The 23349-nt window shown below is 51.3% G+C and overlaps 1 pseudogene; it reads left to right on the top strand.

The window, feature by feature from the left end:
- Positions 1-569: 569 nt before the first annotated feature.
- Positions 570-21955, top strand: LOC103628188 (U-box domain-containing protein 27-like; annotated as a pseudogene).
- Positions 21956-23349: the final 1394 nt, after the last annotated feature.

The following is a 23349-nucleotide window of genomic DNA, read 5'->3' as shown; positions in this document are numbered from 1 at the left end:
CGATCCGAGCCTGGGCGGAGAACCGGACACCGGAGACGGAGATGGAGACCGCAGACCGGAGCCGAGCGCTGGGCGGAGGCGGAGGGAACGAGGAAGAGAGTTCGCTGTTCGCCGGTCGCCGCGGCTGAGAGAGAGAGCGAGTGAGGCTGTGAGGCAGTGAGCGAGTGAATGAGTGAGGCACGGTTAGGGTTAGGGTTACACGCGGTCCGCGGACGCGCCCGAGGCGGCTGGACTGGATTAGTGGGCTGGGGGCGGCGGCTAAGTGGCTGGGCTGGGCCGTGCCTACGCCGTGCCGGCCCATTTAGCCGTGCCGTGCCTGGGCCGACACTACAGGCTGAATTGGTGGCCCAGGCACGGCACTGTGTACGGGCCGTGCCCGGCACTGGCACTAAAAGGAACGGGCCATGCCGTGCCTGGGCCGTGCTTTTTAGTTCCGTGCCCGGGCCGACCCATCGTGTTAGTGCCTTTTGGCCATCTATACCCGTGTGCTCTGTTCGTCATCTCCTTCCTCCGACGCCACTCGCCAAGGCGCACCATCTCTCTCGTGCGAGACGCGGTGCGACCCACGGATGGGGCGAGGCAGGAGAGCGTCTAGGGTGCCCGTCTCGTTGACGGTGCCCACACCTCGGACGACTCGTCCGCTGCCGCTTTCGCCTTGCCTTGCTGCTACATCGACGAGCACCAGCTCCGCCAGCCTGGCCGCGTCGATCCTCGCCTCCAGGCCGCTCCCACCGCGTATCACGCGTGCCAGCGACGCACCCGAGGCTGTTGCGTCCTTGGCGAGGCCAGTGGGCACCTGCTTTATGTTCGCGTCATCAATGCCACCCTAGGCCATGATCGCGGCTAGCACCCTCGTGGATGCCTCCACACCTTTGACATCGGTTTCCTCGGCTCTTCTCCGATGAACTGACACGACAGTCTCGGCGGCGGGGTCGGTGAGGCCAAGACGAAGGCGGCGGCGGTGGCCGAGTCGTCTGAGTTGCTGGCTGAGCCGGTATGCCTCGTGGGCATCGTCGATGAGATGGGCGCCTTGGACAGGAACGCAGTGGATCCCAAACTCTCCTGCCTGGGTGCCATGTTCGGGTCGCGTCACGCCACGCATGGTGAGATGGTGCACGCTCTGCATGCCATGATGGATCCTAGCGTGTCCGCGAAGGCGCTTCGGGTCCTCGAGTCCGCCGAGGGCCACGCCGTGCTGTGCACCGACACAGAGGATGCCATCCCCGAGGTGGTGGGCAAGATGATGAAGGCCGGGCGCGACGGCGTGGAGGCCACCGTGGCCATGCTATGGGCGGTCTGCCATTGGTACCAGGACCGCCAGGCGGCAGACGTGGCTGTCACTGCCGAGGGCAGGCTGACGAGGCTGCTCCTCCTGATGCAGAGCGAGTGCATGCCGGCAGCGAGACAGATGGCGCTGAAGCTTCTTGTTGGAATTTGCTCTCCCGAGCAAGATGATCCAACGGGGGAGTGAAAGTAATGCAAACATGGTTTTAGCTCAAGAAAACAATTGCACTGTTGATCTAGCCTCTCAAGGGCACTGTGCGGGGGTATTTATAGGTGCCTGAGTACCCAACGTCATGGGTTGAGGACGCATGTGCCCTCAGGCACCTAGGTCATCCCCGGAATATTCCCATAAAGCAGGGTTACAGACTGTCATTACAGAAAAGCCTTCACAAATCGGGCCCGTAATGCGCTCAGTCGCGCGGGGCCTGTTACAATGGGCCGAATTCTACGTGGGCCTTCGCGTTGGACGAGGCCGCGAGACGGGAAGACCTCATCGTAGGCCTTCGTCTTGCAGCGTGTTGGACGAAGGGTGGAAACTGTCGGCCGCTTAGCCTCTGTTGGTTCGGTGAGATCAGCGAAGGCATCGAGCGAAGGGTGGCGTCTTCGCCTTCGCCCCAACATTTGCCCTCCAAGGGACCAGTTCGACTAAGTCATCTGGTGCCGAAGGCGTCGCTAGATGGTGGAGACGCTGCCCTCACTCGAAGTGGTTCCGTGGGGGTTTTTGATGTGATCGTTGACAGACGCGACACTGTTGGACTGCGGGTTTCCCGAAGCGTCGCGTCCTGTGTATAAAAGGGGGCGGGGGTGGCGCGGGTTAGGTACTCTTTCTGCGTGCCGCAAAACCCTAGCCTCCTTTTGAAACCGTTTGACCGCTCGCCTGCCCTCCTTGCTCCTGCTCGTCGGAGATCTGGCCCGTGTGAAGCAGACCGCCCGCCGCCGCCGACGGTATGTAGCCATGCCGTCCTCTTCCTCTTCTGCTGCTGATACACCGCTGGCTGGTGCATCGTCCGAGGACACACTGAGCAACGTGGCGGCGGAGGAGTTGTATCCTGGTGACACAGTGGAATTCGGCTTGTTGCGGATGTCCTCGGTCCGCGTGCAAGACTTGCAACAGCTTGGATATTTTGGCGGCAGAGTGGCGCGTGTCCCAGGGGCGGAGGAGGTCCCCGAGCCAGAAGACGAGTTGGTCGTCTTCGAGGCCTTTTTCGCCGCTGGCCTTCGTCTGCCTGCGCATCGATTCGTGGCGGAGGTCCTGCGTAGATTCGAGGTCCAGGTCCACCAGCTTACACCGAATGCTGTGGTGGCCCTGGCAAAGTATGTCTGGGCGACGACCTCGTACAGCGGGCAGCCCTCTGTGGAAGTCTTCGTGAAGCATTATTGTCTGCATTGGCAGAAGAGGAAAATTGGACATAAGATTGCACAATTTGGATCTTGCACATTTACGTCGAAGATTGGCAAGACTTCGATGGAAGTCGTGGAATTGGTTCCCTGCGCCCGCAATAAATGGGGCAACTGGTTGGAATTTTGGTTTTACGTTTCTGAAGGCACAGTCGAAGACCATCCAGGGCTCCCCGTGGCCGTCATGTGCTCACATTATTACGTAGCGTAACCGTAGTTTGAGGTAGCGGAGGATGATGAAGATGAAGGGGTCCTTCGGTGCGCTGTCCACAGGAGTAGCGGGCGCGACCTTGTTGAAGAGTTTGTCGGGTATGGCCCTTGGCGCATGGCTGGGTGCTGGGCGAAGTATGCCCTCGCAAGATGCCCTCCTGTGGCGGGATGCTAGTGCGAAGTCCTGCCTTCGCGCTAGATTTGCATGGCCGAGATCCCGCCGCATTCGTGCGTGAGGCGGAAGACGGTGCAGCGAGGATTGTGGGGCGCTACGTGCCGAAGACAGAGGGTCTGCGGAGCTGGGATATCTGTGGGTCCAATGACAGGCTGAATCGGGTCTTCGAATTGAACCGCTTGTCGTACGGTGGTTATCCCGGGGAAGATGCCGCCGACCGCCGCGGGAAGAAACCGGTGGGCGGTACTGAGGAAGGGCCTTCGCAGGAGGCTGCCCCGGCCACTAAGAAGAGAAAATTAGGTACTATAGTGGGGGGAAAGGGGGTGTCTGATAATTTTGCTGTGGAGTTGATGGGGACATGTGCGGCCCCCAGGGGAAGGATGTCTTCGCCCGAGCTCCGGGAGTCTTTGGCGCGAATGCTGGAGGTTACCGGGGGTCGGTGGCCAAAGATTCTTCCGATCCCCTGGGCAGAGGGCGAAGACATGTCTACGTCTCGTATAGCCCGTGGCTTGAGGATTTTCCCTTACAGACGGAATATTGCTGCTGTTGTGTCGGTAGTGATAAACAAGGATCGCCAGGATGCTGCGTAGAAGCGCTGGGCGGTCATCAGGCTCCCCGATCCTAGGCGTGAGGCGAAGAGAGCGCGGGGGCGAAGGCTGCTGCCCCCGGCGGTAGCCAGTCGACGCCGGCTGCGAAACCGGCCGCGCCCGGATCTAGCAAGGTGTCGGAGGGCACGAAGGCAGTCGTCACCGGCGGAACCAAGTCTACCCCGGGCGAAGCTGCGAAGGTTCGGGAGCTGCCCTCGCCGGGGAAACGCGTTGCCGACTTCGGCACGAATATTGGCGTGGACGACTATTTCGTTGGTAAGTAGGTTTTTTTTGACCAGTGATACGTTGCAGGGTCGGGCGAGGGGCAAATGGTTGTTGTCCCGCCTGTGGTGGCAACCACGGTGTCAACCGCGGTGGTTGGGGTGAAGGGTGGCGCTTTCTGCGCGAGCGGCGAGATTTCGTCGGCCGCTGCCGTCAAGGACGAGGTGGGCACCATGTCTCGCCGGCTGAGGGAGGTGTCGCAGCAGCTGACGCAGTAGCTAAGTCAAGTAAGTTGAGCTGGACTTCGGTGTTTGTTGTTTCCTTGGGGATTGTGGTCTCATGTGTTTCTGTTAGGCGGCCGACTTCGCCGACCGCGTGGCGTCGGGTGCCCTTACAGCAGATGTGGCTGCCGAAGTCGAGAGACTTTGGGCGCAGCATGTGGATGCCATCCGGGAGAAGTCGGCTGCGGAGAGCAAAAACCACAGGCTGGCGGAGAAGGTGGCCGCACTGGAGGCCGAGAAGACGGACCTCCGGCGCCAGCTGGTGGGGGAAAGGAGGGAGGCCAACCAGGCCATCGCCGAGGCGCAGGCTGCGCAGGCGGAGGCCAAATTGACGCGGGCGGAGGGAAGTCTCGCCATCCAACGCGCCAAGGAGTGGGAGGTGAGGTTCAACGCTCTGCGCGGCCGCATGGACAAGGCCGAGGCCTCTACGCGCTTGGAGGTTGAGCGGATGCTTGCACAGCTCGTGGAGTCATACCGCGAGCTGGGTGCGTGGACTGCTGACTTCGAGGTGCCCAACCGAGAGGCGGGCCTTCGCTTCCTCGAGTGGTTGCAAGAGGAATTGCTGGTACTCCCGACCATCGTTGAGGGTTTCATGTCCTATGTCTCCCTCATCACCTACGAAGGGGCCACGAATGCGCTGTCTCGCGAGGGCTGCAGACACTACGAGGTCTTCGACCAATCAGACGAGAGCTTTGAACGCGAGATCTTAAGGCCGAAGACCCTGTTGTGAAGCAGTCAGCGGGCGCACTTTTTGATAGGATGTGGGGGGCGCATGGTCAGGAGGCTATCAGGGAGCGATCCGACCGGGCGAGAGAGCAGGTGACGGTTATTATTTTGTTGTGGTTTGTTGCACGTGGGTATGTGAAAGTCGCCTAGAGGGGGGGTGAATAGGGCGAATCTGAAAATTTATAAACTTAAGCACAACTACAAGCCGGGTTAGCGTTAGAAATAGAAACGAGTCCGAGAGAGAGGACGCAAAACAAATCGTGAGCAAATAAAGAGAGAGACACGATGATTTGTTTTACCGAGGTTCGGTTCTTGCAAACCTACTCCCCGTTGAGGTGGTCACGAAGACCGGGTTTCTTCCAACCCTTTCCCTCTCTCAAACGGTCACTTAGACCGAGTGAGCTTCTCTTCTCAATCAAACGGGACACAAAGTCCTCGCAAGGACCACCACACAATTGATGTCTCTTGCCTCGGTTACAATTGAGTTGATCACGAAAGAATGAGAAACAAAAGAAGCAATCCAAGCGCAAGAGATCAAATGAACACAACAAATCTCTCTCTCTAATCACTAAAGCTTTGTGTGGAGTTGGAAGAGGATTTGATCTCTTTGGTGTGTCTTGTATTGAATGCTATAGCTCTTGTAAGGTGTAGAAGTGTAGAAACTTGGATGCCATTGAATATGGGGTGGTTGGGGTATTTATAGCCCCAACCACCAAAAATGGCCGTTGGAAGTGTGCTGTCGCATGGCGCACCGGACACTGTCCGGTGCGCCAGCCACGTCAGCAGACCGTTGGGGTTCGACCCTTGGAGCTCTGACTTGTGGGGCCTCTGGGCTGTCCGGTGGTGCACCGGACAGGTCCTGTAGACTGTCCAGTGCGCCAACTGCGCGTGCTCTGATTCTGGCACGCACTGTAGCACATTGAATGCGGTTGCAGTCGACCGTTGCGCGCGAAGTAGTCGTTGCTCCGCTGGCACACCGGACAGTCCGGTGACTCACCGGACAGTCCGGTGAATTATAGCGGAGCGCCCTCTGAATTTCCCGAAGGTAGCGAGTTCAGCGTTGAGTGCCCTGGTGCACCGGACACTGTCCGGTGGCACACCGGACAGTCTAGTGCGCCAAACCAGGGTACCTTTGGGTTGTATTTAGCTCTTTTTGTTTGAACCCTTTCTTGGTCTTTTTATTGGCTTATTGTGAACCTTTGGCACCTGTAGAACTTTGTAGACTAGAGCAAACTAGTTAGTCCAATAATTTGTGTTGAGCAATTCAACCACCAAAATCAATTAGGAAAAAGGTGTAAGCCTAATTCCCTTTCAATCTCCCCCCTTTTGGTGATTGATGCCAACTCAAACCAAAGCAAATATAGAAGTGCATAATTGAACTAGTTTGCATAATTGTAAGTGCAAAGGTTACTTAGAATTGAGCCAATATAAATTCTCATAAGATATGCATGGATTGTTTCTTTATATTTTCATCATTTCGGACCACGCTTGCACCACATGTTTTGTTTTTTTCAAATTCTTTTGTAAATTCTTTTCAAAGTCCTTTTGCAAATAGTCAAAGGTAAATGAATAAGATTTTGAGAAGCATTTTCAAGATTTGAAAATTTCTCCCCCTGTTTCAAATGCTTTTCCTTTGACTAAACAAAAACTCCCCTTCAATAAAATCCTCCTCTTAGTGTTTAAGAGGGTTTTAATATACCAATTTGAAAATACTACTTTCTCCCCCTTTTGAACATAATGAGATACCAATTTGAAAATCTTTAAAATTAGGTGGTGGTGCGGTCCTTTTGCTTTGGACTAATACTTTCTCCCCCTTTGGCATGAATCGCCAAAAACAGATACTTGAGTGAAATATAAGCCCTTTTTAATTACTTTCTCCCCCTTTGGTAAAAGACATATGAGTGAAGATTATACCAAAGTTGAAGAGTTGCTCGGAGCGACGGCGAAGGGTGAGTAAATGATGGAGTGGAGTGGAAGCCTTTGTCTTCGCCGAAGACTCGAATTCCCTTTCAATCTATGACTTGGTTTGAAATATACTTGAAAACACATTAGTCATAGCATATAAAAGAGACATGATCAAAGGTATATTAATGTGATATGTATGCAAGACATCAAAAGAAATTCTGAGAATCAAGAATATTTAGCTCATGCCTAAGTTTGTTAAAAGTTTGTTCATCTAGTGGCTTGGTAAAGATATCGGCTAATTGTTCCTTAGTGTTAATATATGCAATCTCGATATCTCCCTTTTGTTGGTGATCCCTTAAGAAATGATACCGAATGGCTATGTGTTTAGTGCGGCTATGCTCAACGGGATTGTCCGCCATGCGGATTGCACTCTCATTATCACATAGAAGAGGAACTTTGGTTAATTTGTAACCATAGTCCCTAAGGGTTTGCCTCATCCAAAGCAATTGCGCGCAACAATGTCCTGCGGCAATATACTCGGCTTCGGCGGTAGAAAGAGCGACGGAATTTTGCTTCTTGGAAGCCCAAGACACCAGGGATCTTCCCAAGAACTGGCAAGTCCCCGATGTGCTCTTTCTATTAATTTTACACCCTGCCCAATCGGCATCCGAATAACCAATTAAATCAAATGTGGATCCTCGAGGGTACCAAAGCCCAAACTTAGGAGTATAAACTAAATATCTCAAGATTCGTTTTACGGCCGTAAGATGAGCTTCCTTAGGGCCGGCTTGGAATCTTGCACACATGCATACGGAAAGCATTATATCCGGTCGAGATGCACATAAATAGAGTAAAGAGCCTATCATCGACCGGTATACCTTTTGATCGACGGATTTACCTCCCGTGTCGAGGTCGAGATACCCATTGGTTCCCATGGGTGTCTTGATGGGCTTGGCATCCTTCATCCCAAACTTGCTTAGAATATCTTGAATATACTTCGTTTGGCTAATGAAGGTGCCCTCTTGGAGTTGCTTCACTTGAAATCCCAAGAAGTACTTCAACTCCCCCATCATCGACATCTCGAATTTTTGCGTCATGATCCTACTAAATTCTTCACATGTAGATTCGTTAGTAGACCCAAATATAATATCATCAACATAGATTTGGCATACAAACAAATCATTGTTAAGAGTTTTAGTGAATAAAGTAGGATCAGCCTTTCCGACTTTGAAGCCATTAGTGATAAGGAAATCTCTTAGGCATTCATACCATGCTCTTGAGGCTTGCTTGAGCCCATAAAGCGCCTTAGAGAGTTTATACACATGGTTAGGATACTCACTATCTTCAAAGCCGGGAGGTTGCTCAATATAGACCTCTTCCTTGATTGGTCCATTGAGGAAGGCACTTTTCACGTCCATTTGGTAAAGCTTAAAGCCATGGTAAGTAGCATAGGCAAGTAATATGCGAATTGACTCAAGCCTAGCTACGGGTGCATAGGTTTCACCGAAATCCAAACCTTCGACTTGTGAATATCCCTTGGCCACAAGTCGGGCTTTGTTCCTTGTCACCACACCATGCTCGTCTTGCTTGTTGCGGAAGACCCACTTGGTTCCTACAACATTTTGGTTAGGACGCCGAACTAAATGCCATACCTCGTTCCTAGTAAAATTATTGAGCTCCTCTTGCATTGCCACTACCCAATCCGAATCTTGAAGTGCTTCCTCTACCCTGTGTGGCTCAATAGAGGAAACAAACGAGTAATGTTCACAAAAATGAGCAACACGAGATCGAGTAGTTACCCCCTTTTGAATATCGCCGAGGATGGTGTTCACGGGGTGATCTCGTTGGATTGCTTGGTGGACTCTTAGGTGTGGCGGCCTTGGAACTTGTTCATCTTCCTCATCTTGGTCGTGGGCATCTCCCCCTTGATCATTGCTCTCCTCTTGAGGTGGCTCAACTTCTTGATCTTCTCCTTCATCATTTTGAGCCTTATCCTTATCTTGAGTTGGTGGAGATGCTTGTGTGGAGGAAGACGGTTGATCTTGTGCATGTGGTAGCTCTTCGGATTCCTTAGGACACACATCCCCAATGGACATGTTCCTTAGTGCGACGCACGGAGCCTCTTCATCACCTATCTCATCAAGATCAACTTGCTCTACTTGAGAGCCGTTAGTCTCATCAAACACAATGTCACAAGAAACTTCAACTTGTCCAGAGGACTTGTTAAAGACTCTATATGCCCTTGTGTTTGAATCATATCCTAGTAAAAAGCCTTCTACTGTCTTAGGAGCAAATTTGGATTTTCTACCTCTTTTAACAAGAATAAAGCATTTGCTACCAAAGACTCTAAAATATGAAACATTGGGCTTTTTACCGGTTAGGAGTTCATATGATGTCTTCTTGAGGATTTGATGTAGATACAATCGGTTGATGGCGTAGCAAGCGGTGTTGACCGTCTCGGCCCAAAACCGATCTGAAGTCTTGTACTCATCAAGCATGGTTCTTGCCATGTCCAATAGAGTTCGATTCTTCCTCTCCACTACACCATTTTGTTGTGGCGTGTAGGGAGAAGAAAACTCATGCTTGATGCCCTCCTCCTCAAGGAAGCCTTCAATTTGAGAGTTCTTGAACTCCATCCCGTTGTCGCTTCTTATTTTCTTGATCCTTAAGCCGAACTCGTTTTGAGCCCGTCTCAAGAAACCCTTTAAGGTCTCTTGGGTATGAGATTTTTCCTGCAAAAAGAACACCCAAGTGAAGCGAGAATAGTCATCCACAATAACTAGACAATACTTACTCCCACCGATGCTTATGTAAGCAATCGGGCCGAATAGGTCCATGTGTAGGAGCTCGAGTGGCCTGTCAGTCGTCATGATGTTCTTGTGTGGATGATGAACACCAACTTGCTTTCCTGCCTGACATGCGCTACAAATCCTGTCGTTCTCAAAATGAACATTGGTTAGTCCCAAAATGTGTTCTCCCTTTAGAAGCTTGTGAAGATTCTTCATTCCAACATGTGCTAGTCGGCGATGCCAGAGCCAGCCTATGTTGGTCTTAGCAATTAAGCAAGTGTCGAGTTCAGCTCTATCAAAATCTACAGGTATAGCTGACCCTCTAACACTCCCTTAAATGCTATTGAATCATCACTTCTTCTAAAGACAGTAACACCTATATATGTAAAAAGACAGTTATAGCCCATTTTGCATAATTGAGAAACGGAAAGCAAATTGTAATCTAAAGAGTCTACAAGAAAAACATTGGAAATGGAGTGGTCAGGTAATATAGCAATTTTACCCAATCCTTTGACCAAACCTTGATTTCCATCCCCGAATGTGATCGCTCTTTGGGGATCTTGGTTTTTCTCATAGGAGGAGAACATCTTCTTCTCCCCGGTCATGTGGTTTGTGCACCCGCTATCAATGATCCAACTTGAGCCCCCGGATGCATAAACCTGCAAAACAAGTTTAGTTCTTGATTTTAGGTACCCAAATGGTTTTGGGTCCTTTGACATTAGATACAAGAACTTTGGGTACCCAAACACAAGTCTTGGTGCCCTTGTGTTTGTTCCCAACATACTTGGCAACTACCTTGCCTGATTTGTTGGTTAGCACATAAGATGCATCAAAAGTTTTAAATGAAATGTTATGATCATTTGATGTAGCAGGAGTTTTCTTCTTAGGCAATTTTGCACGGGTTGATTGCCTAGAACTAGATGTCTCACCCTTATACATAAAAGCATGATTAGGGCCAGAGTGAGACTTCGTAGAATGAATTCTCCTAATTTTGTTCTTGGGATAACCGGTAGGGTACAAAATGTAACCCTCGTTATCCTGAGGTATGGGAGCCTTGCCCTTAACAAAGTTTGACAATCTTTTAGGAGCGGCATTAAGTTTGGCATTGTCTCCCTTTTGGAAGCCAATGCCATCCTTGATGCCAGGGCGTCTCCCACTATAGAGCATGCTTCTAGCAAATTTAAATTTTTCATTTTCTAAGTCATGCTCGGCAATTTTAGCATCTAATTTTGCTATATGATCATGAATAGCATCAATGTTAATATCTCTACATCTAGTACAAATAGTAACATGCTCAGTGGTAGATGTAGAGGGTTTGCAAGATTTTAGTTCAACAATCTTAGCATGTAATATGTCATTCTCACTTCTAAGATTGGATATGGTAATATTGCAAACATCTAAATCCTTAGCCTTAGCAATCAAGTTTTCATTTTCATTTCTAAGGCTAGCAAGAGAAACATTTAATTCTTCAATCTTAGCAAGTAAATTAACATTATCATCTCTAAGATTGGGAGTTGAAACATAACTAACATTAGAATCAACCTTAGGCCCTTAGCAATTAATTTAGCATTTTCATTTCTAAGGTTGGCAATAATATCATTACAAGTGCTTAGCTCACTAGATAATTTTTCACATTTTTCTACTTCTAGAGCATAAGCATTTTTAACCTTAACCTGCTTCTTGTTTTCCTTAATTAGGAAGTCCTCTTGGGAATCCAAGAGTTCACCCTTCTCATGAATAGCACTAATTAATTCATTTAATTTCTCCTTTTGTTGCATGTTTAGGTTGGCAAAAAGGGTTCGTAAATTATCCTCCTCATCACTACAATTATCCTCATCACTAGAAGTTGCATATTTAGTGGAGGACTTTGATTTTACCTTCTTCCTTTTGTCGTCCTTTGCCATGAGGCACTTGTGGCCGACGTTGGGGAAGAGGAGTCCCTTGGTGACGGCAATGTTGGCGGCGTCCTCGTTAGAGGAGGAGTCGGAGGAGCTCTCGTCGGAGTCCCATTCGCGGCACACATGGGCATCGCCGCCCTTCTTCTTGTAGTACCTCTTCTTTTCTCTCCTCTTGCCCTTCTTGTCGTTATCCCTGTCACTATCACTAGATAATGGACATTTAGCAATGAAGTGACCGGGCTTATCACACTTGTAGCAAACCTTCTTGGAACGGGGTTTGTAATCTTTCCCCTTCCTTTGCTTGAGGATTTGGCGGAAGCTCTTGATGATGAGCGCCATTTCCTCATTGTCGAGCTTAGAGGCGTCGATGGGTTGTCTACTTGATGTAGACTCCTCCTTCCTCTCCTCCGTCGCCTTGAATGCGACCGATTGTGCTTCGAATGTGGAGGGGCCATCTAGCTCAACAATTTTCTTTGAGCCTTTGATCATCAACTCAAAGCTCACAAAATTCCCTATTACTTCCTCGAGAGTCATTAGTGTATATCTAGGATTACCACGAATTAATTGAACTTGAGTAGGATTAAGGAAAACAAGTGATCTAAGAATAACCTTAACCATCTCGTGATCATCCCATTTTTTGCTCCCGAGGTTGCGCACTTGGTTCACCAAGGTTTTGAGCCGGTTGTACATGTCTTGTGGCTCCTCCCCTTGGCGAAGCCGGAAGCGACCGAGCTCCCCCTCGATCGTCTCCCGCTTGGTGATTTTGGTCACCTCGTCTCCTTCGTGCGCGGTCTTTAGCACATCCCAAATCTCCTTTGCACTCTTCAACCCTTGCACCTTATTATACTCCTCTCGACTTAGAGAGGCGAGGAGTATAGTTGTGGCTTGGGAGTTGAAGTGTTGGATTTGTTCGACTTCCTCGAAGTCGTAATCCTTGTCTCCCTTCTTAGGTACCTGCACTCCATACTCAACAATATCCCATATGCTTTTGTGGAGTGAGGTTAGCTGATGCCTCATTTTATCACTCCACATAGAATAATCTTCACCTTCAAACATAGGTGGTTTGCCTAATGGAACAGAAAGTAATGGAGTGTGTCTAGAAATGCGAGGATATCGAAGGGGCATCTTACTATACTTCTTGCGCTCATGGCGCTTTGAAGTAGTGGAGGCCGATTCCGAGCCGGAGGTGGAGGGTGACGAAGAGTCGGTCTCGTAGTAGACCACTTTCCTCATCTTCTTCTTGTCACCCATCCGATGGGACTTGATGGAGGAAGAAGATTCCTCCTTGTGCTTGTGGGCGGACTCCCTTGAGTGTGTTCTTCCCGAGCTTGCGATCTTGTCGCCGGTCCCGAGATCCCTCTTGGCGGATGCTCCCGACATCACTTCGAGCGGTTAGGCTCTAATGAAGCACCGGGCTCCGATACCAATTGAAAGTCGCCTAGAGGGGGGGTGAATAGGGCGAATCTAAAAATTTATAAACTTAAGCACAACTACAAGCCGGGTTAGCGTTAGAAATAGAAACGAGTCTGAGAGAGAGGGCGCAAAACAAATCGTGAGCAAATAAAGAGTGAGACACGATGATTTGTTTTACCGAGGTTCGGTTCTTGCAAACCTACTCCCCGTTGAGGTGGTCACGAAGACCGGGTTTCTTCCAACCCTTTCCCTCTCTCAAATGGTCACTTAGACCGTGTGAGCTTCTCTTCTCAATCAAACTGGACACAAAGTCCTCGCAAGGACCACCACACAATTGGTGTCTCTTGCCTCGGTTACAATTGAGTTGATCACGAAAGAATGAGAAACAAAAGAAGCAATCCAAGCGCAAGAGCTCAAATGAACACAACAAATCTCTTTCTCTAATCACTAAAGCTTTGTGTGGAGTTGGGAGAGGATTTGATCTCTTTGGTGTGTCTTGTATTGAATGCTATAGCTCTTGTAAGGTGTAGAAGTGTAGAAACTTGGATGCCATTGAATGTGGGGTGGTTGGGGTATTTATAGCCCCAACCACCAAAAATGGCCGTTGGAAGTGTGCTGTCGCATGGCGCACCGGACACTGTCCGGTGCGCCAGCCACGTCAGCAGACCGTTGGGGTTCGACCGTTGGAGCTCTGACTTGTGGGGCCTCTGGGCTGTCCGGTGGTGCACCGGACAGGTCCTGTAGACTGTTCGGTGCGCCAACTGCGTGTGCTCTGATTCTGGCGCGCACTGTAGCGCATTGAATGCGGTTGCAGTCGACCGTTGCGCGCGAAGTAGCCGTTGCTCCGCTGGCACACCGGACAGTCTGGTGAATTATAGCGGAGCGCCCTCTGAATTTCCTGAAGGTAGCGAGTTCAGCGTTGAGTGCCCTGGTGCACCGGACAGTCCGGTGCGCCAAACCAGGGTACCTTTGGGTTGTCTTTAGCTCTTTTTGTTTGAACCCTTTCTTGGTCTTTTTATTGGCTTATTGTGAACCTTTGGCACCTGTAGAACTTTGTAGACTAGAGCAAACTAGTTAGTCCAATAATTTGTGTTGGGCAATTCAACCACCAAAATCAATTAGGAAAAAGGTGTAAGCCTAATTTCCTTTCAGTATGTGTAGTTTTTGCTGAATGAATGTGTTGTTGCTGCAGATGGAGCGTGCTGAGGACGTCGAGGACTTCGGCGGTCTGGTCGGCGCGCCGCCCGAGGCTGCGGAGGTCAAACCGGTGTTGCCCTCGGACGCCGGTGAAGGCCCATCGGACGCGCCCGTGCCTGCTGTGGCCGGCGAAGACCCTGTGTCGGCCCCTGTGCCGACGGGTGAAGGCGCCCAGGAGGTGGTGGCGGAGCCGGCAGTCGAAGGCCTGACGGCCGCGGCCGCGCCCTCGCCCTCGCAGGTGGCTAAGTAGTTGAATAGGTGCGGGGGAGTTTGTAAATTTTGTCTACGTGTTACTGAACCTCGGTTGCTGCGCAGGTTCAGGGTTTTGGGCCTGCGCACGCAACCGCTACTGACAGTGCTAATTTTGTGGCGGCTTCGACCGTGGTTGCGGAAAATGAATCAGATGATTCTGTGTCTAAGTTTTTTGAGTCTGATGATTCTGGGAGTTCGGTTGTGTGGATGGAAGAGTCTTCGGATGAGGATTTAGATTATTTTGCGGCATTGGATGTGGCTGCGGCGGAGGCTTCTCCGCGTGTGATGGATGCTGTTCTTCCTAGTCCGAGTGCTGGGCGTAGGCGGCGAAGGGCGGTGGCGAAGCGTAGAGTGAGTGAGGCGGAGGGTGGTCATCTTCGTGCGGACAGGGCTGGCAAGTGGGAATTGTTGTCCTCGCCGGTTGGGGCGAGTGTAGGTGAGGGGGAGTTGCGAAGTCTTTTTGAGGGTGAGGAGCTGAGGATAATGCTGTTTAACTACAGGGAGATGGGTATCATCCCGAAGGTTGAACCAATGTAAGGTGTGATGCCCTCGCTGTATGTGTGTAACTATAATTTGTATGATGAGGCTGTGTGCCTTCGCTGATCCGGCCGTGCCCGTGGGGGACTTGTGCACTTGATCTAGCACGTTTATTATGTCGGTCCGGTTGCACCTATAGTCGGTTTTTGCACGGATAATTTTTTGAGGGAGACTTCAATTTTGCGCATTTGTTGTGCTAGTCCAGCTGCACCCTTAGGCGACTTTTGCGCGGATAGTCTTTTGGGGAAGACCTCGGTTTCACGCACTTGTTGTGCTAGTCCGGCTGCACCCTTAGGCGACTTTTGTACAGATAGTCTTTTGGGGAAGACTTCGGTTTCACGCACTTATTGTGCTAGTCCGGCTGCACCCTTAGGCGACTTTTGCACGGATAGTCTTTTGGGGAAGACTTCGGTTTCGCGCACTTGTTGTGCTAGTCCGGCTGCACCCTTAGGCGACTTTTGAATGCATAGTCTTTTGGGGAAGACTTCGGTTTTGCGCACTTGTTGTGCTAGTCCGACTGCACCCTTAGGCGACTTTGTCACGGATAGTCTTTTGGGGAAGACTTCGGTTTTGCGCACTTGTTGTGCTAGTCCGGCTGCACCCTTGGGCGACTTTTGCGCGGAGTGTCGCACGCGAGGGTAGCCAGTGCTGCCCCTCGCAGTGACTTCGTTGTGGTCGAATGCCGAAGACCGTCGATGCGGTCTTTTTCGACGTCGTAATTTTTCGCGGGAGATTTTTTGCGTGTATATTACATGGCTCCGCCTCATTAAAAACCTCATCCCCGGGAGGAAAAGAGTGCGAGCCGGAATAAAGCTGTTTTGTGAGTTACAAGGGCGAGCTGGCCCTGAGGAGTCAAACAAAAAATTTGCAGAGATTGTCAATGTTCCAAGAATGCTCTAAGTCTTCGCCGGATGGCGTTGTTAGCCTGTACGCGCTGGGGGATGCCTTCGTCTTGACGATGAAGGGGCCCTCCCACTTTGGCTCTAGTTTGCCCCGGGACTCTGTCCGAGCTGTACGGACGAGTACGAGGTCTCCTTCGCTGAATTCCCTCGGGATGACTGTGTGGTCGCGCCATGCTTTTGTTTGAGCTTGGTATTTGTTGAGGGCCTGTAGGGCGAAGACGCGGTCTCCGTCGATGAGGTCCTTCGAAGTAGGCTCGTCTACGTCAGGGACGGCTGAAGTGACTGTCCGTGGTGACCCATGTTTTATTTCTTGCAGGGTCATGGCCTCCGATCCATATAGAAGGCGGAAAGGGGTGAACCCAGTCGCCCTGCACTCAGTCGTGTTCAGCGTCCAGACCGCTTCAGGTAACAGGTCGGCCCACTTGCCTTTCTTGTCATCGAGGAGCATTTTATTGACGGCTGTGAAAATTTTACCATTGGCGCGTTCCACGACTCCGTTGGATTGCGGGTGGTATACTGAGGCAAAAGCAAGCTTGGTGCCAATGGTGAGCAGAAATCCCTGAAGTCTTGGCTGTCAAATTGCTTGCCATTGTCAACTGTGAGCTCGGACGGGACTCCGAAGCGGCAAACAATGTTTTGCCAGAAGAATTTCTAGGCAGTCTTCGATGTTATCGTGGATACAGCCCTCGCCTCGATCCATTTGGTAAAATACTCGACGGCGACGAAGGTGAACTTGAGGTTCCCTTGGGCCGTAGGTAGGGGCCCGACAATGTCCAGGCCCCAGCGCTGAAGGGGCCACGTGTGGGCGATTAGCTTTGTGAATTGCGAAGGGCTTCCTGAGCATGGAGAAAACTTCTGGCAGGCTTCGCATGACCTTGTGACCCGATTTGCGGCGCAGATCATGGCGGGCCAATAGAAACCTTGACGGATCACCTTTGCGGCTAGGGCCCTAGGCCCTGCATGAGAGCCGCAAGTCCTGCTGTGGACTTCACGCAGGATTTGGACGCCTTCGGTCTCGGTGACACATTTAAGCATGGGTTGACTGACCCCCTTCTTGTAAAGCTGACCTTCGATTAGTGCGAAGTCCCGGCTTCGATGTTTGAGGCGCTTGGCCTCGTTGATATCGGTTGGATGATAGTACCCCTGCAGGAACAGGGTTATTAGTGCCCGCTAATCTTCGGTCATGATGAGGTTGACTATGCGGTGGCCCTCGCTGTCATTGGTTATTTGGAGCCCCTCTAGGCTGCGGACGGCTGGCGTGCCGATGACATGGTAGAATACGTCGGAGGGCAGGGTCTCGCCTCTGGCGGCTGCCTTGGCTAATGTGTCGGCCTCCTCATTCTTGGCCCGGTCCACATGCTGCAAGGTGAAACCTTTGAATTGCCTCTCGAGACTGCGGATAGCTGCGAGGTACTGCATAAGTGCGGGGTCCTTCGCTGCGTAGTCTTTCTCGATTTGGCCGACGACTACCTTGGAGTCTGTTCTGATGATGCAGGTGGTGACACCAAGTGCCCTTAGCTTGCGAAGGTTGAGGATGACAGCTTCGTATTCTGCTATATTGTTGGTGCATCTGTCAGACTCCAAAGCAAAGCTGAGGCGTGCTGCATATCTGTGCTTGACCCCTGTGGGTGAGGTAATGACTGCAGCGGCGCCTGCCCCCGCATGGCACCATGCGCCATCGCAATGGATTGTCCACACCTTCTCTGCGGACGTGTCCGGGTGCGTTATTAGCCTAGTCCAGTTGACGATGAAGTCTGCCAGGACTTGTGACTTGATGGTTGTCCTGGGCTTGAATGTGATATGGTAGCCGGAGAGTTCGGCTGCCCATTTGGCAATCCGGACTGATGCCTCCGGGTTTCTAAACAATTCGCCGAGTCCCCTATCTAAGGTGACCCGGACCTTGAACGCTTCAAAATAATGGCGCAACTTGCGCGAAGCCATAACAACCGCGTAGGCGATTTTTTCCAGTTCCGTCATATTGCATTTTGATGTCGTGAGTACTTCGGAGACGTAATAAACTGGACATTGCCTGATCGTGCCCTCTCTAACCTGCTCTTGAACCAGTGCTGCGCTGACCGCATGCGGCGAAGCTGCGATGTAGAGCAACATGGGTAGTGAGGGGTCGGGGCTTGTAAGAATCGCCAACTCTGACAGATACTGCTTTAAAGAAGCGAAGGTCGCCGCCTGCTCTGGTCCCCATGCGAAGTCTTTTGCGCTGCGGAGTGTTTTGAGGAAAGGGAGGCTTCGCTCTGCGGATTTGGAGATGAATCTGTTGAGGGCGGCCAATCTGCCTGTCAGTCGTTGGACGTCTCTGGCTGACTGCGGGGGCGTCATGTTGATGATGGCCTGGATTTTGGTCGGATTGGCTTCGATCCCATGGTGCGACACCAGGTAGCCCAATATTTTCCCCTGGCGAACGCCGAAGACGCACTTTTCAGGGTTTAGGCGAAGTCGTGCGTCCCGCATGTTCGCAAACGTTTCGGCGAGGTCAGCCAGATGGTCTTCCTTGCTTCTGCTGGCAACGACGATGTCGTCCACATACGTAAATATGTTTCTGCCGACTTGGCTCTCGAGCACCGTTTTGGTGAGCCGAGAGAATGTGGACCCGACATTCTTAAGTCCCTCCAGCATTCTGATGAAGCAATTTGTGCCGAAGGGTGTTATGAAACTGGTGCTTGCCTTGTCTTCCTCCTTCATATATATTTGATGGTAGCCTGAGAAGCAATCAAGGAGTGACATGACTTCGCACCCGACCGCACTATCGACGATTTTGTCGATCCGAGGCAGCGGGAAGTTGTCCTTGGGGCAGGCCTTGTTGAGACTGGTGAAATCAATGCACATCCGCCATTTGCCGCTCTTCTTCTGCACCATCACTACGTTGGCGAGCCAAGTAGGGTAGGCGACTGGCTCGATAAATTTGGCCTCAAGCAGGCGATGTACCTCGGCCTTGGCAGCTTCTGTCTTCTCATCAGACATCTTGCGCAGCCGCTGTTTCTTCGGCCTCACCGAAGGGTCGATTCCCAAGCTGTGCTCGATGATGGAGCGACTGACTCCGACCAGGTCGAGGGCGGACTAGGCGAAGACGTCTTTATTTTTGGACAGACAACTGAGGAGTCTCTCCTCGTCATGCGAAGTGAGGTCTTCGCTGATGATGACCGTATGCTTGGGCGTTGCTTGGTCGAGGGGAACAGTCTTGGTCCCATCGTTGCTCTGCAGCTGTGCCTTGTCATGTTCTTTGGCGGTTGGGCTGGCAGACTCGGGGACCTCGAGCTGGGCCGTGAGGCAGTGTACGTTCCTTTGCCCAGGAACGAAGTCTCTTTCTATGTTGCGCGCGGCCTGCTGGTTGCCATAGACTGTGATCGCGCCTTGCGGACCTGGGATCTTCATGCATAGGTAAAGTCCGTGAATGGCTGCCTCAAACTTGTTGATGGAGCCTTGACCCATTATGGCGTTGTACGGGTAGACCATGTCGACGATGTCGAACGTGACTTGCTCACTTCATGCATTGGGTGCTACACCGAAGGAGAGGGGTAGCTCTATTTTGCCGATAGGAAAGGTGCCCTTGCCGCCGAAGCCATACAGTGGGTTGTCCGAAGACTTAAGCAAGTTGTGGCTTATGCCCATGCGGTCGAAGGCATGGAGGAAAATGATATCCGCCTGGCTGCCATTGTCGACTAAGACTTTGTGCAGGTCCCAGCCTGCCACGCTGCAGTTGATAACCATGGCGTCGATGTGGGGTGCGCTGCGCAGGTCGACGTCTCGGGCGTCGAAGGTCAATGTCACATGGTACCACTTTGTCTGCACGATTGGACCGGTGACGACGACGTGGTTGATGTTGCGGTAGTGGTCCCTCTTCTGTCGCTTCGTGTCGAAGTCGACGCTGGACCCCCCCGTGATCATGTGAATGACTCCGCGATACGGCTGATCGACGAAGTCTTCTTGCTTTGGGGCTTGGGGGTGGTGGATGTTTTGCTGTTGCGGGTGTGGAGGTGGGAGTGGGGGAGGTATGATTTGTACCTCCTGGTGGTGTTGATATGCGTGGTGAGGTGGATGCGGAGCAGGGCCGTGGTTGTATGGCTGAGGGGGTTGTTGATATGTGTGCGTGACAACTCTAGGGTTGTCGGCTGGTTGCGCCCGTGCCATCCTGTCTCTGGTGGCCTTCGTCTCTGGGCAGTCTCTTGTATGGTGCACACAGTCTTCGCCGTGGAACAAGCAGTAAAATCTGCGCGGCTGCTGCGCACGTCCCCGGCCCCGACCACGAGTTCCGTTTCCGTGGCCCTGGAGGGGATACTCCTGGCGGCGAGGGGCCTCGCCAGCGGGGTGCTGGTTGGCGATGTTGTGTACCTGCTGCTGACTGCGGCCGTCCCGACCGGAGTCTGCCTGCGAAGGCCTCATCCACGTACGACTGGACTGCGGAGGGTCTTTAGGTTTTCTCTGAGACTCGACTTTGCGCTGGTGGAGCTCTTCGGATCTGGCGTATTTTTCGAATAGCTGATACAACTCCTGGAGGTTTCTGGGCGGATCTCTGATGCAGTGGCTGTAAAGGACGCCAACCCGAAGGCCACTAATGGCGTAGTGAATGGCGATTTGGTCATCAACTGAAGGCAGTTGTGACTTGAGAGTCAGAAACTTGTGGTAGTACTCCCGCAGAGTTTCTCTTTCTAGCTGCTTGCAGAGTGAAAGTTCAGTCAAGGCGTCGGTGTCTGGGTGGTACCCTTGGAAGTTGAGCAGGAACTTGTCTCAGAGACTTCTCTAGGAGTCGATGGACAACGGGGGCAACCTGGTGTACCAGGTGAGGGCCGGGCCTTCGAGGGCGATGATGAATGACTTGGCCATCGTGGCGTCGTCCCCTCCGGATGATGCAACGGCGACCTGATAGCTCATGATATACTGTGCTGGGTCAGTGCTGCCGTTGTACTTGGGATAGGTCCCTGCCCTGAAGTTGGCGGGCCATGGTGACACTTGCAGGTGTGGCGCCAGGGGACTCCGCTCGTCAAGGTAGTTGACACCTTGGAAAGCTGCGACGTGCGGGATGGCGTGTCCGCGCTGAGGGATGAATAGGTCTTCGATTTGCACGCGCTGTTGGAGGGGTGGGCCGTGTTGCAGACCGAGTTGGCCTTCGCGCTGCATGAGCGCGATCTCTTGCTCAAGCTCCTGAGCCTTTTGCTCTTCGTCGCGTATCATCTGGCTCACCTTGGCTTGCGCAGACACGCGTTGGCGCTTGGCCTCGAGGATCTCTTTTTGCTTCTGGAGGTTGCGGTTCTTGATGCGCAAGGCACGCATCTGTAGCTGTTCCTCTGCTGAAAAGCCGATGACTTCGGCGTCCTCGGTGGCGTCCGCACCCTCCAGTGGAGCGAAGCCTGGGGGAGGTTGCGGTTGTCCTCCGGAGCTGTAGGTGCGGAGACTGCCTTCGGGTGTGGGTTGTTCATTGCGCTGCCTCTTGCTGAGTGCGTCGTCTTCGCAGGCTTCTTGGTGGGTGGTGTCGGCAAGGGCCTTGCCCTTTTTCTGAGCCAGCAATGCTGCCTTCGCAGCTTCGTCAACGAATGGGGCTGCCTTCAAGCTAGCTCTCTTGGGTGCCATCGCGGGTGGTTTTTTATAGCACGAACGGTGGGCGCCAAATGTTGGAACTTGCTCTCCCGAGCAAGATGATCCAACAGGGGAGTGAAAGTAATGCAAACAGGGTTTTAGCTCAAGAAAGCAATTGCACTGTTGATCTAGCCTCTCAAGGGCACTGTGCGGGGGTATTTATAGGTGCCTGAGTACCCAACGTCATGGGTTGAGGACGCATGTGCCCTCAGGCGCCTAGGTCATCCGCGGAATACTCCCATAAAGCAGGGTTACAGACTGTCATTACAGAAAAGCCTTCACAAATCGGGCCCGTAATGCGCTCAGTCGTGCGGGGCCTGTTACAATGGGCCGAATTCTACATGGGCCTTCGCGTTGGACGAGGCCGCGAGACGGGAAGACCTCATCGTAGGCCTCCGTCTTGCAGCGTGTTGGACGAAGGGTGGAAACTGCCGGCCGCTTAGCCTCCGTTAGTTCGGTGAGATCAGCGAAGGCATCGAGCGAAGGGTGGCGTCTTCGCCTTCGCCCCAACACTTCTCAAGATATACAGGGTGAACGCCAAGAGCTGCCTCACCGGCTAGGACTCTAAGACCACCCACATCATGTCGTTATGAGGAAGCGAAGCGAACGAGAATGGCTTGCCGGCTGCATTGTTGTTTTAACATGATGAAATGGATTCAATGTGTTGGGGCAGAGGCCGAACTTGACCTCGATATGTCTAACCCGACTACAATCAAACATTTCTTACACAGGAGCATCAGACGAAGGGTACTTTGGATTCGATGCACAACTGTCTCCGCACAACTTCCCATAGGGGAGTCATGATTAGAACATGCACCGTGGACAATCTAACCAAAGGATTGATTTTTAGGCCAAAGAACCTGGTAGTGTTTCATTACTCGTCCTGAAAGGTCTCATAGATTATGATCAACAGGAGGTGGAATGATAAGGTTGCAACTGGAAGCAATAATGATTGTTGCTGCCCAGATCATAGTTTATGGTGAACACATCAAATGATTTCAATCGAATCATTGATCTGCAATTGGTAATGCATATGTACTATGCTATTCTCCACTATTAAAACTATTTTTTATATTTGTTATTATAGATGCCTAAACGGCCAGCCTAGCTTTACATGGGCCCAATGCGGCATGACCCGTTTAGGGCACGACACGCCAGGCCCATGTGCCATAGTTGTGGCCCGACAACCCGTTGCGTTAGATAGAAAAATTAGCGCCGAAGAGGGGATTCAAACCCGCGCGGAGGCACACAGGAGGTGGACGTCGTTAGATATGTTTGGATAGCCAACTGAGCGCTTACCTATGTGTGTTGAATACCCAATAGATATTGTAAATATATGTAAAGTTGTTTTTTTCAAAATAAAAAAATAACTGTGCCAGGTTGGGCCGACACTACGTGCCGAGACAACGGCCCAAGCACGACACGTCACTCGGCCCAAGCCAGCCCACGACACTATTAGGTGGTCGTGCTCGGGTCGACCCGCTTAGCATGGCCCATCAATATTTGTTATCCTTTTTTTGTTAGCCGGAGATTAATTTAATCTTGATGGTTTCTCTATGATATTCAGTTTATCTTGGGACAAACAAATGCCTTGCCATCCAATCACTTGCCTCCAAAGGGATGCTTATTTGTTTGGTACTTTGATAAAAAAATTTAGTTGTTATGCGTTGTGGAAGTTCAACAAATATGTGCCTTGAAAACTATGTGAGAGATTTATGAAATTTTTTATTGACATGTTAAGCCACCTTTCTACTAGACAATATTTAATTACTAATCTTGTATGCATCACTTTTGTAAAAGAGTAGATTTGCCTGATAAGTCATTCAATTCTACAGGCGTACTCCACTTATATCCAAGAACCTAAGAACTTAAACATCCTACTCTGATATTTTTGCAAATATGTCCATATATATAGCTTTTAGGGACTTGAATGCTTATAATTCTCCAATTGGTTCATGGATTCAAATGGAAATCTGTGATATCATTT

Source organism: Zea mays, chromosome 5, assembly GCF_902167145.1.
Source record: "Zea mays cultivar B73 chromosome 5, Zm-B73-REFERENCE-NAM-5.0, whole genome shotgun sequence".
Taxonomy (NCBI): domain Eukaryota; kingdom Viridiplantae; phylum Streptophyta; class Magnoliopsida; order Poales; family Poaceae; genus Zea; species Zea mays.
Note: the sequence above shows the minus strand (reverse complement) of the source record. Positions and strands in the feature narration are given on the sequence as shown.